The 18,966-nt window shown below is 34.2% G+C and overlaps 1 pseudogene; it reads right to left on the bottom strand.

Annotated features, from left to right (window-relative positions):
- Positions 1-1,076: 1,076 nt before the first annotated feature.
- On the bottom strand, positions 1,077-1,211 carry LOC118609624 (annotated as a pseudogene).
- Positions 1,212-18,966: the final 17,755 nt, after the last annotated feature.

Genomic DNA, 18,966 nt, shown 5'->3' with positions numbered 1-18,966 from the left:
GAGATATATGTACAAATAAGATTATTACACCATTTTTAGTAATGTAAAAACCAGAAAAAAATCTAAATTTTTGCTTGTAAACTACTGTTTTACAAGTATGGAATATCTACATAAGAAAAAAGGTAGTTATTCTTTAAAAAATAAAATAGTTCTATATATGTTGATAGGGAAAGACCTTTAAGATGAATTAAGTGACAAGCAAGGCATTAAATGATAGTTATACTATGAATTCATATGCTTTTTAATAGGATAGAGCTTAGATGCATATAAAAATAAATTTAAAATCCACGATAAACTGCCAATCGTAATTACAGCTGACTGAGACTGAGCATTTGGGAGTAAAAGAGATATTTTATTTTATATTCTTCTGTTACTTTCCAAATTTTAAATCACATACCTATTATTGCTTCTTTTTTTTTAATGATATAAGTAAGAACTTAGGAGTTTTCCATTAAAAGTGTTGAATTGTTTTTTAAATTAGGGTTTTTTTGTTTTTTTGTTTTGTTTTGTTTTGTTTTGTTTGTTTGTTTGTTTGTTTTTATGGGGGAAAAATCTTACCTAGAAAAACAGACTATCCAGAGAGATTTATTTTCTTGTGGTTTAACATAGCTATGAGTTCATTCTCAAACATGGGCAATTACTCTTACTGGCACTAAGAAAATATACAATTATATTGGAACTAGTACAGATTTATTTTACTTTGTTTACATAAAAAGTATGACTAAAATATATAGTAACTATAATTTAAATCTGAAGTATTATTAAAATTACATGTATAACATTCTTTTTGCTACACTGCTGCAAACAGAATATTTCCTTTTTGTAGAACCTGCAGTCAAGGCCTATGGAGGAGTCCTTCTTTTTATCTTAGACATTAAAGGGACCTAGGATTTTAAATTAATACTAAGAACTGCCAAGTCTCAAATCTGAACTTTCATGGTCAACAAATGTCACTTCTTTTTTTTCTTTTCTTTTTCTTTTTATTTATTTCTTTTTTTTTAGGCAAGGCAACACTTGGTTGACCTTACAGATTGCAAGGAACTTGTCAGCTCACAATCCCTTAGTTTTAATTTTTATGCCTACAGCACCTGGTCTTCTTAGGTGGTCTCCCATCTAAGTACTAACCAGGCCCAACCCTAACCAGGCACAACCTTGCTTAGCTTCTGAGATCAGACAGGACCAGGCTTGTTTAGGGTAGCATGGCTGTAGACCAAATGTCACTTCTTAAAAGCAATACAAACACAGTTTTTTAGTATAGAAATATTGTTTTTCTTTAAGTTATATTTTGTTATGTGAGAGTCCAATTAGTGATTATTCTTAACACAGTATGACTCTCGTTAACATAATCATGAAACAATGTAACCTTAAAAATAAAGCTTTCGGCTGCTCCAAGAGTCTATGTATATTTCTACAGGGCATTGGAAAATTGATATCGATGACCCAGAAGCAAATGAACTATTTGCAATTTATTTACCTATCTTCTCTTCCAACATGGAGACTTAAATGTAAAGCAAATGGAAGTCAGTTGCCATTTACTGTTAGAAGTTTTCTACTTAAGATAAATTAGGAAAGACTAAGATGTCCCCAGATGTCTTTATTGTCAAGTGATGAAAATTGACTATGGTGTGTTTTAGATCCCATCCTACGAATTCTATGATTCACTCCCAAGAAAAGCAGAATGAAAAACCTATGACAGAAAATTCTGTTATGTGCAGGGGAAATTCACCTACTTGTAGCTAACTGCTGTGTTTTTGCAAATCAGATGTCAAGTTTACATAAGTAATTTAAATGCACACACATTACAGTTTACTTTGCAAATTGAAAATCTGGGAAAATCCACAGAACATGATCCCTTTCAGAAAGGAGTGTGTTTGTTCTACATGTTTCCTGTGAATAACCCTAATGGTTTGGGGCACCTCTAAGTGTCCTCTCCATTGTCCTAGGCCTGACCACCTGTGTGACTGACAATGGATGGCTCTCCCCGTATGGAATCTAATGAGGACTTTAAAGTCGCCAGCTTATGAGCTCTTATTTGAAAGAGCTGGTTACTGCCTGCTTTATCTAGTAAAATTAGATCCTCTCAGAGAAACACCAAAATGTTCAGTTGACAAATGAAAGCTGAATTGAACAAGCCATGATTTCTAACTTTCAGATGGTTGGATGTACTAAATGTGAAAACAGTCATCTGTTTTTCTAAGTTTTAGAGTAGTTGTTTTGTTTTGTTTTATAGAGAAATCTGTCATCCAGCCACTGAGATTGATGCAGCCAATTGAGCTAAACTCTGCCCACAAAATCTTGCTCAAGTTTTCTATTTGATAATAAGACTGGTAAACACCTCAGGATGGACAGTGTATCCAACTTATGTGATATGAAACTCCTAAAAGGAGTGTTATACTTAACAAACACTTATAATAAGTCATATTATATTCCAGACACTGTTTTAAGTACTCTACAATTATTAACTCATTTAATCCTCCCAACAAAACTCACTGATAAGTTCTGTTATTCTGATGACTTAAACATAAAGAAGCCTAGATGATCAGTAATTTAACCAACATCACACAGCTAGCCAATGGCAGAGATGGGATCCGAGCTCAGGCACTACGATTTTAGAACCAAGGTTCGTAATGACAGATATGCTGCTCCTATGATTAGGATAAAGCAGATTTCTCAACCTCAGCTCTACTGACATTTGGGGCCAGATAATTATTTGTTGCAGGGGACTGTTTTGTGCACTGCAGTACCCCTGATCTCTGTGTACTAGGTATCTATAGCGTCCTTCCCACTCCCAGTTGTAAAAACCAAAAATGACTTCAGACATTGCCAAATGTCCCCTGTGGGGCAAAATCGTCCCTTGTTCAAAAATCATCCCCTATTTCTATCATGGAAACAGAGTGACTGAAAAGAGAAAATGATAATAAAAAAATATATAAGATTACTAAAAATAATCTTACTATGTTTCCTTACCTTCTGAGATAGACTTACTAGGAAATAGCTCAATATTTTCCTTTATTTGGTTTTTACTAGCTTTTTTCTAAATTCCTGTTTGGCTTACACAGCTAGAAAAAGAGCTCTCTAGTTTTTACCTTAAGCCACTAGTATTCAAGAATATATAATGTGCTCAATATTATTAGATGCAATGGGAACACAGAAACATAACAAGTTACACACATTTCAGCCTAGTTGAAAAGAGCAGAAATAGAGAAATTAGAACTGACAAAGCTGTCAGCATAGGTCTGTGTATTAAATTATGCTGCACGAACCACTTTTACTGTAGGAATTAAGAACAAGAGGTTCAATGAGGGCAGTGGTAAGTTTCACTGAGAAGGGCAGTAGGTGGAATTGGGAGAGAAAGGTTAAAACAGAGACAAACAGATATCCAGGAAGCATGTGATATTCAGAACATAACGAAGGCCCTGGCCCAGCTGGAATGGAAGGAATAAGAAACACAAACAAAAGAAGACAACTGAAGTTTTGTGAACAAGAAAATGAAGGAACTCAGTGGTGTTTCAGGAATATTAACCAGTAGAGATGAATGCGGGATCTAAGGGGGTTCATGCAGAATTAAGAGAGTTGTTAAGTAATCTGTTTATGTGGTAATGAAGAAAGAAGCCAAGGTACTAGCTGTGAAATAGAAAGAGAGGGATTATTAAGGAAGAGATTTTAAATGGAAGAATTGACGGGAATCAATGGCTTATTAAACATTGAAAATAAAAACAAACGTGGTAGGCAGCTCCTAAGACGGCTTCCAAAGATCCTTTTCTCCTGGTAGTCACACTCTTGTGTCTTCTCTACTGCAGTGTGGGCTAGACCTAAGAATCCAATTCCAATGAATAGAGTAGGGCAAAAAGAATGGATGGCACTTTTGAGATGAGATTACAAATAGAGCGTGGCTTCCATCTTGGGCATCCCCTCTCACACGCATTCACAGAGCTCCCGCTCTGGGACAAGCCAGCCGCCCTGTTGTGTGTAGCCCTATTTTGAGACCCACAGAAGGAGGAAATGATGTCCCTGGAGACCAGCCAGTGATGGCCTGAGGCCTGTTAGCAGTTTCACTAGTGTACTTCGAAGCAGTCCTCCTTCTTCACCATCCCGGGCTTGGGATGACTGTAACCCTGTAGCCTCATGAGAGACCTGGGCCACAGCATGATGCTAAGCCACGCCCATGTTCCTGACCCATAGAGACTGTGAATTAATAAGTGTTCGTTGTTTTAAGACATTAAATCTAGGGCTAAACAGTTAAGTAGCAATGGGTAAATAACGCAATTATAATATGAAAAATAACTTTCATCTCTAATATAGGGCACCAATTTATTTATTTTACATATTTAGAAATATAGGTTTTCTCAAAATTTGTCAAAGGAGAGAAAAAAAAAGAAACATCGAACAAGGAAAGAAAGTAAGTTCTCATCTAATAGAGAAAATATATTCTTACACTCTTAAGTACAGAGAGCAAAGATACCTCTTAGGCACATCTTTTCTGTGAGTAATCCCTTTCTCTATGTTAGCCATGTACTTGCTGTCTCCGACATTTTGCAGGGACATGTCACTGAACTACATTCAGAAAAGTAATATATTCAGAGTAAATATCTAGAAACCTTTTCGGCCATTAGAAAGTAAAAGTAGCTTATCTTTTGTCCACAACCCACAGATTTTCCAATAAAACAATTCATTCCGATGACACGATCAGCTGGTCAACTAATAGTGGTTTTTTGGTTTTTGTTTTTGTTTTTGTTTTTTTGTATGCTGAGAACAACTTTTTCAAAGAGGCTAAAATACTAATAAATCATATCACATTTGAAAGAAAGAAAGAAAGAAAGAAAGAAAGAAAGAAAGAAAGAAAGAAAGAAAGAAAGAAAGAAAGAATAGACATCTGTTTTGATGTGTAAAATCACAACAGAAATAAGAATGTAAACTCCATGAAGGCGGGGGCTTGCTTTGTTTTCTGCTGCACTCCCAGTGCCTAACACATGTTAAATGGTCCGTAATTAGTTAAGGAAGTGATACGGTTAATGGTGCAGACAGAATTGGAGCCTACATGCCCAATGTCCTTATATATTGAAAGACAAAGAGAATATAATCTATTTCTGCCCTCAAAATATTATATTAATTAACCCTACTGTAAATTTATAAACTTATTAACCACATCTTGATGAATAATTTTGTTATTCAACCTTTCAAGCACAATGGCAGGAATCAAAGCTGTCAGTGTGTGAGCCGGGGGTCTACGGAGAACCCAGACCAATAAGATGTATGTGATGATTAGTTTTATTTCAACTTGACTGGACCAAGGTGAGCAGATAGCTGGTCTGGATGTTTTTGTGAGGATGTATTTGCAGAAAATTAACATTTATTTTATTTTTTAAATCATTTTTTCAATTACAGTTGGCATACAATATTATATTAGTTTCAGGTGTACAACGTAGTGATTAGACATTTATATAACTTACTAAGTGATTATCTCAATAAGTCTAATACCCATCTGACACTGTACATAGTTATTACAATATTATTGACTATATTTCCTATGCTGTACTTCATATCCCTATGACTATTTTTAAAACTGCTGATTTGTACTTCTTATTCCTTTTTACTTTTTTCAGCCATTCCCCCAACACCCCTCCCATCTGGCAACCATCAATTTATTCTCTATATTTATGAGTTTGTTTTGTTTGTTCATTTAAATCGGTGGACTTTAAATAAAGCTAATTACCCTCATAGTGTGGCTGGGACTCATTCAGTCAGATGAAGACCTTAAGAAGACTGAGGTTTCCTGAAGAAGGAATTCTTCAGCTTTACTGCAAATAGTTTTCACATTTGAACTGCAACATCAGCTCTTCCCTGGTTTCTGCCCTGCAGATTTGGGGTTTGCCAAGCCTCTATAATAACATGAGGCAATTCCTTAAAATAAATGTCTCTCACATATGTGTGTGTGTGTGCATACACACGAAAACAACTGAAAGTGGAGAGCAGTAAGATGTGTAGATACAAATATATAGATGTATAGATATATCTCCTATTGTCTGTTCCTTTGGTGAACTCTATTAATTACAATGAGAGAGAGAGGTGGGGGAGAAAGAGACAGAGAGATAGATTGACTTTAAAGAACTGACCCACGCAATTGTGGGGTCGGCAAGCACAAAATATGAAGGGTAAACTAGTAAACCGGAGACCCAGGGAAGAATTCTTCTGTAGTTCAAGTACAAAGACAGAGTTCTGCTGGCAGAATTCACTCTTCTAGGGGCGGTGGGGTTGGTCACTTTTCTATTAATGGCTTCAACTGATCAGATAAGGCCTACCCACATGATGGAGGGTATCAACTTAATTCAGTCTACTCATTTAAATGTTAGCCTCATTTTTAAAATAGAGAATAATGTTTGACCACATATCTGGGTATAATGATCGACACATAAAATTAAATATCACAGCATAAATTTTTAATCTTTTTGAGCGCAATTATGTCAAAGGCTTAAATCTGCTCCTCATAACATCTCATTCGCCAGCATCATGAAATCACATGGTAGGTCTTACCACTTAGATTCAATTTTTTTCAAAAGAACTCTATTACCACCCCAGTCAGGTACTTTGTCTTCCAAATTGAATAATTCAGTTTTTCAACACTTGCTCATTATTCTTATCTATCACTCTGGATTTTCCTACCCTGCGAATTCTTATCAAGACACTGGAACATCTATCTGTGTGCTCTAAAGATTTAGCACCCAAATACGATAACAATCTTTATTTTCACATTTTATCAATATATCTTCTCATCCTTTTAAATAATTTCAATAAAATCATCACAGATCAAAATCTATAATTGGAATCAGCTGCTTTCTTAATATAGTTCTGGTTCAGAATGGCATTCGGCTAGCAGAAATTATGTTTTTTAACTTTTAACTAAAATGTCAAGAAACTTGATGGGGAGAGGGGAGGTTAAAGGTCACAACACAAAACAGGCAATCTAATCTCAAATTGTCAATATGTTAACAATAATCATAAGAATGATGAGGCTGAATTAAGAAAATTCCAAGCCAGGTACATCATACCTCAGTTCACTCTGTCAGAAACAGACCACCTTGAAAAGCTACAAAATTTGTGTTTTCTGAAACGGAGGTATATATAGCAACTGGTCCAAGTTTCTGGGAAATAGAATTAATAGAAGGAATCAATTAGAAAATTTCTTTAAGAGTCTTACCATTGACTGAATATTTGTGTCCTCCTGGAAATCCCTGTGTTACAATCCTAACCACATGATGTGTTGGTGTTAGGAGGTGGGGCTTTTGGGAGGTAATTAGGTCATGGGTGGAGCCCTCACAGGTGGGATTAGTGATCTTATAAAAAGGGGCCTTTTCTCTCTGCTCTTTGCCATATCAGGGCAGCCATCTGCAAACAAGGAAGCAGGCCTCACCAGGAACTGCCTGCTCTTTGACCCTCAGCTTCCCAGCCTCTAGAACCGTGAGAAACAAATTACTTGTTTCAGCCCCCCGGTCTATGGTGGTTCATTATGGCAGCCCAAACTGAGACAAACTCCACAGTGCAAATATCAGCATCCAGTACCTTATCCAGAAATGAGCAAATTCTATCCAATCCTCAGGGCGTACACAGTTTTTTATTGAGGTAAGATTCACATAACATAAAATTCACTATGTGAACCCCAAAAGTGTACAATTCAGTATTTTTAAATGTATCCACAATGTTAGGCAACTATCACCACTATTTAATCCAGAATATTTTCATCACTTTAAAAGGAAACTCCATGAGCCTGAGCAGATTCTGCCCCTTTCCTTCCTCCAGCCCTTGGAAGCCACCCACGATGGGAAAGGGAAACAGAAACATTCTTGCCTCTCTGGATACTATAGGACAAGGCACAGTGGCTAACAGATAAGACATTAGGGGACTGACAGAAGTATGCTTTGAAGCAGAGGTGCTAACAGGAAAGTCATAGGTTGTATTTTTACACCATATAAATAGTCTTCAAAATTCATGGGCATTACATTTGGCAAGGTGTCCCGGCTGGCAGGGAAATGGCCTTCTTACTGCCTACTGCCTTGGAATTTTGTCTTATCATTATTTGGATTTTGAGAAGAAATGCCACCCCTGAAAACTGGATTACATGTACATGTAAAGAAAAAACAAATAAAACAATCTCCAAAGATTATTAGAACTAAATCAAATAATCTTTTAAAAAGACTTGGAGCATATAAGGAACACAAATGATTAGAAGTGTAGTCATTAATTTTAGTAGCCATTCTTACAATCTCTGAATTATAAAATTATAGAAGTTGTTTTTCTTTTTGCCTACTCTCTAATTCACATAAGGAACAAGTTAGAGTAGGAACATAATAAAAATGCATAAGAATAGGGAAGATAAGACATGGGGTAATTCAAAGGCATGGTGAAACTAGCTCAGATGCCAGAGCACCAGTAACTTCAACATTATTACCCTAAAGTACCTTACCTGTCTCCTCGGCTTCGTGTTTATAGCTCAACAAGAAAAATATATACATACCATTTAAGAAGGTTTCTTTCTTTTTTTTTTTTTAAGCTAACTTTCTTCTTTAAGTTAGATTATTTACAATCAGTATACTCTATTTCATAAAGGGCTCGATGAGTTTATATTTCATAAATGGTGCAGAGGACTGCTTCCTGAAATTTTAGCTATAGAAATAACTGCAGCTGGGTAGTATGATAAAATTATTCTGAAAGCATCTGGTAAGTAAACTTTGTTGATTATTTGTGAGAAATGTACTGTTTGATATATATCCCAGAGAAAGTCAGGCTGACATTGACGTATTGTGTTCTAGAGAATGGCATAAACTGACTTCCACATAAAGAAAGGAAGAATATTTGACTATGAGTTGATACACTTCTAACGTTCCCTTCTGAGAAATACGTGCAGGCCTCTATTAACTTTCAAACCATCCACCTAGTCTTTTTTCCCACCTCCCCTGTGTAAACGATGTCAGGCTTTCTGCTGACTCACTCACCCATCCACACGAAACCTAGATGGTTTTTCCCTCCTGAACTCTCTCCCACTCCAGCTTATTCTGTAAGGACTAGTCCAAGGCACACCTGCTGTGTGAGCTTTTCCTGACCACTCAGGCTTGCAATAATCTCTCTTCCAACATTAAGAATGTTTCTTAACTGGAGCACTCTTTCTTTCGATGCTATGTTCTTTTCCTAGGGCTGCTGTAACAACACAGACTGGATGGCTTACATTCAAGAAACTTATTTTCTCACAAGTCTGGAGGCTGGCATCTCAAGGTCAAAGTGTCAGCAGGGTTGATTTCGGTCTGAGGACTAGCCCCTTGGCTTGCAGATGGCTGCCTCCTCTCTGTGTGTTCATATGTTTTTCTCTGCCTGTGAGTCTCTTTTAATCTGCTCTTCTTAAGGACACTAATTATATTGGATTAGGGCCTCCCTAACAACCTCGTATTAACTTAATTACCTCATTAAAGTCCCTATCTTCGAACAAGCACATTCTGAGGTACTAGGAATTAGGGCTTCAACGAAATGGGACACGATTCAGCCTATAACACAAAACTACACTTTAACATTTCATTTTGCTGTTTCATATGGTTCCTAAGTGTTTATCATCTGTATAACCCTTAAAAAGGTAAAAATCTTAGTCTACAGCCATGCTACCCTGAACATGCCCAATCTCATTTGATCTCAGAAGCTAAGCACTTGGATGGGAGACCATTTAGGAAGACTAGGTGCTATAGGCATAAAAAAAAAAAAAATTAAAGTAAAAATCTTCGAGCATTGGGATCATATATGGTGTTTCTTTTTACTCTTGGAAACATGTAACAGTAAGAAATGGACATCAGTGTTTCTTTCGAATGAATGGTTAATCTCCACTAGCTCCAAATTACTCCTTTAAATCATTGTCCTCTCTGGTGATAACCTCTTCTATATTAATATTGCTCCCTGTCTGGGTTAGAAATCATAGAATGGTGAGTGGGGTGGCTGCTGGAACTTCATCTGGAGAAAGCAGGAATCAAAGAGGAGGATGTACTCATACAGTAATGATGTACACATCAGGATGGATTATTTTGCAATGCAGTAAGACTTACTAGTAATTATTTTCTGGATTTATTTTATGCAATCATGTTCCTAAAAATTTCTAAAGAATGTAACAAACAAAGAAAAAAAAAATCCAGCCATGTTGATCTCTTAAAATGGGATTGCAAGATCTACATGATGTATTTTTTAAGGTAAAGCTTCAAATTATTCTTTTTGTTATTGTCCTAAGAGTTGTATATTTCTATTGAAAATTAAGGCCAGGAGGCTCAAGTAAAGTATTAATAATGTGTTGTTATTTATATGGTAGGGTGTGGGTAATGGGAGGCCTGCTTAGATAGGTGAACGGCTAAGACAACTTTGATCGTAGGTTTTTCCTACCACTACCCTTGGCTCCATTTTTTTTTTATCTGTCAAATTCTTATCCATTCTTTAGTAATTCACAACCTTTAGTTCAAATCTCTATGAATTGTAGTTTATTTAAAATCCTGCACCCCCTAATAAGTGATGAGATTGTAAGGGTAAGAATGGAGTCTTTCTTATTCATGGTCAAATGAATGGAATGATGGGCCATCGAACGTGCTCAACGGGTCAGTAAAGTTATAAGTAATTGATTAAGCTTACTGCAGCGGAGTAACTCTACTTAATTCATTTAATCAGTTATTTAGTTATCATTTAAAATTTAGAAACTTTCCTTTGTTGGACATAGTATTTATAGAATCATCTTACTCAGATCGAAGCTCCGCTATATCCAATAATGCATCTCCCTTTTGACTTCATATTATATTTGCTACTTATACCACTAACTATTTGATCAATTGTCTAAAAGCTCAATGCCCTTATAAGCCACCTTGTCATGTAGGGGTCGTTTTCTCATCAGACATCATAGAATACCTTCCTGAGTATCCTGTGGATTTCAAGAAGAGTCCGAGGCTCTTCTTTCTCTGCAGAATAGAAGAATAAGGCAGGGACTTGGGAGTCTAACTGCTTGGTTTCAATTCCTGCTCCTATAGCATCCTAGTTATGTGACCCTGAGCAAATTGTGTGACCCTGAGCAAGTTACTTAACCTTTCTGGGTCTCAGTTTCCTTACATGTACAGGTTGCTGTGAGAATTAATCAACGGTAGATGTATAAAAGTTACTACTTTATTTATAAGGTGCTTATTAAAAATACCTGGCATTTGACAAGTTGTACTTGTTATTTTGATCAATTGTCTATTTTTGTCATTGACCTTTCACTTGGATGCTAATCTTTGTACATCCCAAAACTTTAGGCTTCAGGCATCAGTTGCTCCTTGTTCCATACCTAAGGAAATTCCTACCCACTTTCTTCCTCAGGATCAGCTTCTAAGACCACAAATGAGGTTAGACACTCACTCTACAAGTTCTTATCTCCTCACTCATCACCTTTGTTTCTAAACCTGCTTCCATTATTTCTTGTTTCCATGGTTGTCTTTTTATGAAGCTTGGGAAGGCTGCTAGGACATTCTAGGAAGAAAGAGGGATGAGGAATGGGCAACAGAGATAGAAGCATAGAAGTACGCCTCAGTGCCAAGGGATGGCCAGTGTCTCTTTAAAGTATTTCGTTTGCCTGTTTAATTAAAGTAATGATCTACTTTTTTAGGAGCAAAGTATCATACAGTGTAAATTCATTCAGATTAAAAAAGTTTTTTTAAGAAATAGTTTCTCTAAATAGAAAAAATTGATATAACATTTCTTAGGAGAAAAGAAAGTTTAAATATTTTTAGTTTGGCAGGGGAAAAAAGCATATTTTAAAAGTTAAAAACAATAATAATGCTCCTTTACATTTGAACCCTTTATAGCTTCAAATGCTTTTTCATACATTACCTGAATTAACACCAACAAGGCAGTCATTACTCTTGACAACTGGCAGATGAGACAACCCTAGTTAAAGTTCACATAGAATTATATCTCAGATCCTCTCACTCCTGATTCAGTATTTTTTCCAGTAAACCTTATTGCAAGTGAGAAGACAAAAATGGAGTAAGATAAATAAGAATCTCAATAAAGATATCACTCCCTTCAAAGGTGCGAATCTAAAATCTCAATATATAAGTACCCTAATGACTCACACAAGAATAGAAGCTCTTGAAAGAAGTGCCTCCAGTTGGAAATTTTCCTCCCAGCACCTTGATTATCCTCAGGCTTTCTTGTGAGAATCATATCAGAAGCATCTATCCTACTCCAAAAGTGTTGATGGAATTTAGAAGATCGTTAAAGAATGTTGTTGCCAGTATGATCAGTGGTTGTTAAAGTTACAAAGTAAGAATGCCTAATGGGCTGTCTGTGTTTCAGGAGAACTTTTTTCTATTGTTTTTATCTCAATTCAGCCTTGTCAGATTATAAAAGAATTTAAAAACCATGTGTGCTCATATTGATTGGATAAAAATAGATGAATAAGCTAACAATAATACAAGATAATAAATGCATTCCTTTCTAAGAATTATCGGCAATAAATATGTGTACGAGCATCTTCATTTTTATGTTAGGAAATGAAAAAAAAAGGCGTGATCTGGTTTAGAAAAAGAAAATTTTATTCTTTGTAAACTTCATTTTTGCAACTAATGGAGTCTATCTGAATATTTTCAGAGATGTATGTACTTGGAACTTTTATATCATTTAATGTTTTTAAGCTGACTTTTAAAAATAAACATAATAATCATATTGAGTTTAAAACCACAAATTAATAAAATCTTAAAATGTTAATTATTTCTAATGAAATTGAGCTAGATAATTCTGTATCTACAGAAGCAACTAAGACATTCTCTTTCTCTTCCTGAAGTTAACAGGAGTTTAGTAAGAGGACAGAAATAGAATAAAAAATTATAATTACAATTTCGTGAGCAACATGAAGCAGACAGGCTACTATGGAAATCAAAGACTCAGAAGGAGTAACGCCTATGCTGAGATCTGATGACCTTTTGGGGAATGATGGCTTTAGTGTGATTACTATTTATCGTAGCCTTTTATTTTCTTTCAGTTGCAACATTTATTGGAAAGAACACTGTGAGCAGAGAGACCAGTTTGGTGATGGCATGCAGATAGTGGAATTTTGTAAAATGAGGATTAAGGTCAAGTATTTTCTCTCCTTGAGAATATGCACTTAGCCTGATTTAAATTTAGAAATACTGAGTTCTTTTTAAATATTGACAGAGGTCCATTGCAGGGGTATTTTGTTGCTACTGTTGTTGTTTATTAGAATTATTCCTCTCTTCATGCATCTTCATAAATCCTTCATAAATACAATCTATAAACAGTTTTGATAACAGTGGGGCAGGGTGCTCAGATCTGGTCTAGTTTCCAAAATAAGACACTTTTCAAAGTTGTAGTGCTAAAAGAGCACTATTAAAACAACGGATTTTGTAACAATTTTATCACCGTGAGATGAGACATAAATAAGTGCAGCCATTAGTCATAAAATTACAATAATAAACAATTCACTAATACATCAGAAACATATTCAAGATTGCTAAATAAATAATTATATTTGGATCTAGAGTCACTTAATCATCTTATTTAATATGAACCCTTGAAAAATCTTGTTGTTTTGAGTTGGGTGGAATACATTAAAACTACTGGAAAATTTTCCTCACTTAACTACTTCTCAGGTAGTAGGGTTTCCGGATACAATTAACAAATCATTAAGTGAGGAATAGATGTAATATACACCCAGGTACTCATAACCACTTTACAAAATAAACAAGTCAGGGTTAATTTTGTTTCCTTTATAAGCCCACGCACCTCCTCACCTCTGCACTCTAAATATTCTAAAGCAAATCCTAGACGTCACACCATTTTGTGTGTAAAGTCTTCATCATGTATCTCTAAAAGATAGCGTTTTTTGCTTGAACATAATCAAAACTCTTATCACACCCTTAAAAAACTAATAATACTTTAATATTATCAATATCGTCAATATAAGTAGTTTTTGCATTTTAACTTTGTATTGTATAAATTTTTAAAATAAGTTTGTCTCAAACAAATCCATTTATTACAAGTGGTTGATATATCTCTTAAGTCTCTTTTAATCTTTAGGTCTACCCCCTCCCTCCCTGCACATCTGTTTTTCTTTCAAATATTTGTTAGAGAAAGCATTTTTTTGTCCTATAGATTTGGGTATAGTTGGAATTTTGTCAAGTGCCTCCAGTGATGTTAGTATGTGTACCTGTTTCCTGTATTCCCTGGTAATTTTTAGTCAAATCAGATTCAGTTTTGAGCTTTTGAAAAGAAAGACTACCTCATAGATGTGTTGTTTACTTTCTTCCAGTTGTCTCTTCTTGTGATGTTAGCAGGTGTGCTGAATTTTTATTATGTGCTAGCTTGCCCTTCCTACAACATGGCAAGCTCTCTGAAGAGCAAACACTGTATCCTCACTTTATCCCTAGTACCTGGCATAGTTTCTAGAAAATAACAGGTGCCCAATGTTTCCTAAATTTTTAGTGAATTCAGGAGCTCGTGGTTCAGTCTCAGCTTTCTCACTAACTCTTCGTTGATCATTGGTGAGACATCATCATCTGTAAAATGAGGAGTTTGACTAGAACATGGTCTCTAAAATTCCTTCAATGATTCTATGAAATGATCATGCAAAGATCCAGAATCTAAGCTGTCTTTCCTACCACTCCATGCCAAGCGGTTACAAGAAGAAATAAAGGGATCCATCCCATACATGTATTCTGACTAATAAATGTTTTTTCTTTTTTCTTTTTCTTTTCTTTTCTTTTTTTTTTTTTTTTACAGAAACATGTTTGTTAAATAGTACAACAAATTTGAATTTGGAATAGAATTTATATTGTTAGCTACATATATCAAATTGGAGCAAAAAATGTTCAATTAAATTCAGTTACCTTTCATGATAGATAAGAATATATAAGTATGTGGTATATGAACACATGAGTAACTGAGTCGTTTAAATTCTACTAAAAAAAAATGCCTAAAAAGGAAAGAGAAGCCTATTTTCCATTAACAGATACATATCTTAAGTAATCATCAAACCACTCTCCATCCTTAACCAATTTTTATTTTATTTAATTCCCTACAAACAACAGGAAAAACAAACTGACCACCTTGAAAGTAATTATAAGAAATATTTATTCTTACATATAGATATATACCTTCATATTTAATATATCATTTATTAGAACTAATATAAACAAAGATTTCATTGAAGTTTATCCTCAACAGTAGCAAGCTATAGACATGAAAAAACCAAAGTAAAAAACATGCAAATATATTACATCATGGGCTGTATTTACAAAAATATAAAAATAAACTGTCTTTTTAAAAAATTCTTCTCAGGTTTTTATTTAAATTTATACCCAAACTGAAGAAAATAGATACAAGTATAAAACAATGTCACAACTCAGGTTACTATCTCATATTTAATGATTTTAAATTGTCTAAACAAAGATTTATTCTCTAGCTTCATGGTTGCAGAGTCATTGAAGATATTATAGTTCTCTAGGCACCCATACTCAAGAGTTCATAGAGATTTATTGAACACATCATAGAAATAGAAGGTACAACTTATTTTTTATTCCAAAAAACCTTATTTTCTCCACTCTATATTGATAAATCAAATATGCTTGCGTCACTCACTGCAAAGTAACAGTACAACCAGAAATTAGATCACCACATTTTACCACAAGAAAAGACAGAGTCAGCATCTAATATCTAAAAGCAATGATAATCAATTGGTTTTGAAATGGACTTGTTAATAATAGACTTCTTGTAATCGGAACACAGAAATGTGTCTTTGTAATAAAGGTGCTGTTTCCTAGGGCAAAGCATTATTTCATTAATACTAATAGCACAGAAGAACATCTAAATACTCTTTTTACTCTTCAAAGCTGTTCCCTGTGATCATCAACAATAAAGATGAAAAAAAAAGGGGCCGACTGGCTAAAACTCTTTGATAGTAAAAAACATTTCTGCTTAATTGCTTTTATTGATTTAAAATGTTTCTGCTCGAGAGATGGTAAATACTACAAAATATGACGAAGGTTTATGATTCTAACATCATTATGTATGCCTTTATGATTGTTGTCCCACTGTTGAATTTGCATTTCCCTTTGCCGCTTTAAAGCAAAGTGATTGTACACTTGACTCCATTGTCCTTCTGGTCTTAGACAAGCGTAAACTGAACCCAACTAGGATAAATCCCAGCATATCAGGAAAGCGGCACAACAGCTTACATCACAGCCTTCTAAACATTACAAACGATCTCCTGGTACATGTTTGTTACTGAATTTTTACCCTGTTCATTATTGTTACATTATATGTACACTAAGATCTTGATTAACTATCTCTCCATTTTGGCTTTTTCCTATATTTTACAAATGACCTTTGCTAAATTCCTCACTTATCGGCAACATAAATATTGAACACAACTGAAATCACTTTCAGTTCTTCTCTATATTTCCACTAACACACAATTTTGGATTTACAAAAGTTGTAATCAATACATTAAAGCTGGTGTTACCATTGTAGAGAATATAGCATTTTTTGTACCATACAAAATAATTTTTTTTTAAATAGAGATTATCTTCAAGTATAAAAGTAGAGAAAAGTAAAAGGAAGGGTGAAAAAGAAATTGTGGGAATGATTTTTTAAAAAAGAAAAGCCTGCTTAAAGAAGATTGTGCTTAGGTAATTCTCAAATATAATAATTTAGTCATTTAAACTGATTTGAAATGTATCTATCATATTTCAACTGTTTTTGCTTATTCACTGTGGATATTTGATGATGCATCAGAAGAGGTCAAAAAAATGGTTAAAATTATTATTCATTTCATAACACTCAGGTTGAATGTGTCTACCCAATAAGTAATTAATTATAAATTTAATATCCAAGATTGGCTATCTCTCATATTAATTCCCATAATATTTAAAATCAAGTAGTTCTACTGCTTTGTCAGAAAAAAAAAATGGCATGTTTATGCATGTAAATGAGTTACACACAAATATATTGGTAATGAAACATGCAATAGATAAACTAAAATTATTAATTTTCCCCTCCCTAATCTATAGTATCTATTAATTCTTTAGTTTTAAACAAAATAATATTTTGTGTGATTTTGAAGCTTATATGAGGTATTAACAATATGTCCCAAATTAATCCATTGCAAAAGGTATAAGAAAAACAATGACATATTTATAAAAGTGGCATTCATTGAGGGCAAAAGAAGAATCCTATGTGATTTAAATTTTCCATAACAATTGAGACAAACCTTCCAGTAATAATATTCAAATGATTTATGAATATTAGAATGGTCAAATTCTTTGGTCTATCCACTCCAAGTGAATATTAGTTTAGGTACTTAAATTATGTAATGCTAACAATTGATTTCAGGAAAGGAAACGATAGATGTTTTACTATTCTTATTCCAGTTCAAATGATCTTATATAGACTTTGCTTGTCCAAAATCTCAGAGGCCAAGTGCTTTAGAAAAAAAGCATCCCCCCCGCCTTACACGAAAGATACTGTTTTCAGCCTCACAAATCTTCCAACCTAAGTAAGCAGTAAAACCTAAGCTATAGACAAGTACAAATATCCATTTAATATGTCAATGTGCCACTTAAAATGTTATTTCTTTTCATCGCCCATCCTCACATCACCATTAATACTTCAAAAGACAGAGGGAAGACTGGCAAAAATTACTATAATGATAAGTAAGTAATTCTGATAAATTGAAGAGGTTTATCTTATAGCTGATCAACATGACTTAGAGGATTCTATTAAAATGTTTGCTTTCTTGACCAGGGCAGCGCATGTCCCGTGATGCTACTCATGTACCAATTTGAACTGTGAAACAGTCATTTGGTGACCAGTAATCTTGAAAGAGTTAATCTTCCAAACAGCCTACAAAGTAATTTGTACCTTGGAAAATCAGGCACGACTGATTTTATATTTGAGTTTTTCAGGAGAATAAAAACATAATTAGCTAAGGACTTTTTCCTTATTAATATACTTACATTACATTACAGTGAAGAAACCAGTGATAATATCTTGAACGCTTGCTAGTCTTCTACAATGAGATCCCATTCGAGGAAATCTAGGTCTTTTACTTTGATCTTTAAGAGTTACTTTTTCACTGTCAATATTCTGATGATAGTGAAAGAAAACATCTCGACTTTAGTTACGTACCTGATTTTCAGGTAAGGTGCTTTATTGGGCAGACAATTTGTAAAGTTCACAGTTTCTATTCATTATTTTTGCTGTTGTATAAATTAAGAAATAAAATTATCTAAAGTACAATCATTCTATATAGTTAGCAACCCAGTAATTCAATCTTAGCATCAAGAAAAAAGTGAAATACATTTCAAAATGTGTTTAGTTAACACAGTTAACTTTGTTTTAAGGTTCAGTTACCTAAAATTTGTAATATTAGATTAAAAATTATCTCTATTGTTTAATGTTGGTTCTGACTAGTACTTTAACACAAAAACGACTTGATGGGGGAAAGTTTTAGAAATAATTTACACCCACACACACAAGCACACACATATCCCATCTCCATCACCACCACAAATCATAACTTAGTGTTTCCCAAATAGATGTTTAATGAAAAGAATTAAAATAATGAATCCCAGAACTTTCCAAGGAGATTCTGATTATTTTTATATATATAGATATTAGGAAATACATCCATATCACTTTTTGTCTTATGCGTAGACTTGCAAATCACCAACTCATTCTAGTATATGATAGTTTGGTTGCAGAACTTTAAAGTACAAGAAAATATGGCTCTAATTTCCTGCAAAGCACTCTATGCAATAAACCTCATAGCAGTTCCAAATAGTTATTTGGGATAAACTAGAGCCACAATTTATAAAACCACAGTTTACCCATGCATTTCTTTCTTCTCCTAGACTTTCAATATTATTAGGACAATCGAATACTAAAATGAATTATTAAAAATATTAT

Source organism: Rousettus aegyptiacus, unplaced genomic scaffold, assembly GCF_014176215.1.
Source record: "Rousettus aegyptiacus isolate mRouAeg1 unplaced genomic scaffold, mRouAeg1.p scaffold_m13_p_11, whole genome shotgun sequence".
In the NCBI taxonomy this organism is placed as follows: domain Eukaryota; kingdom Metazoa; phylum Chordata; class Mammalia; order Chiroptera; family Pteropodidae; genus Rousettus; species Rousettus aegyptiacus.
The sequence above is the reverse complement of the archived record's forward strand: the minus strand, read 5'-3'. Positions and strand labels throughout refer to the sequence as shown.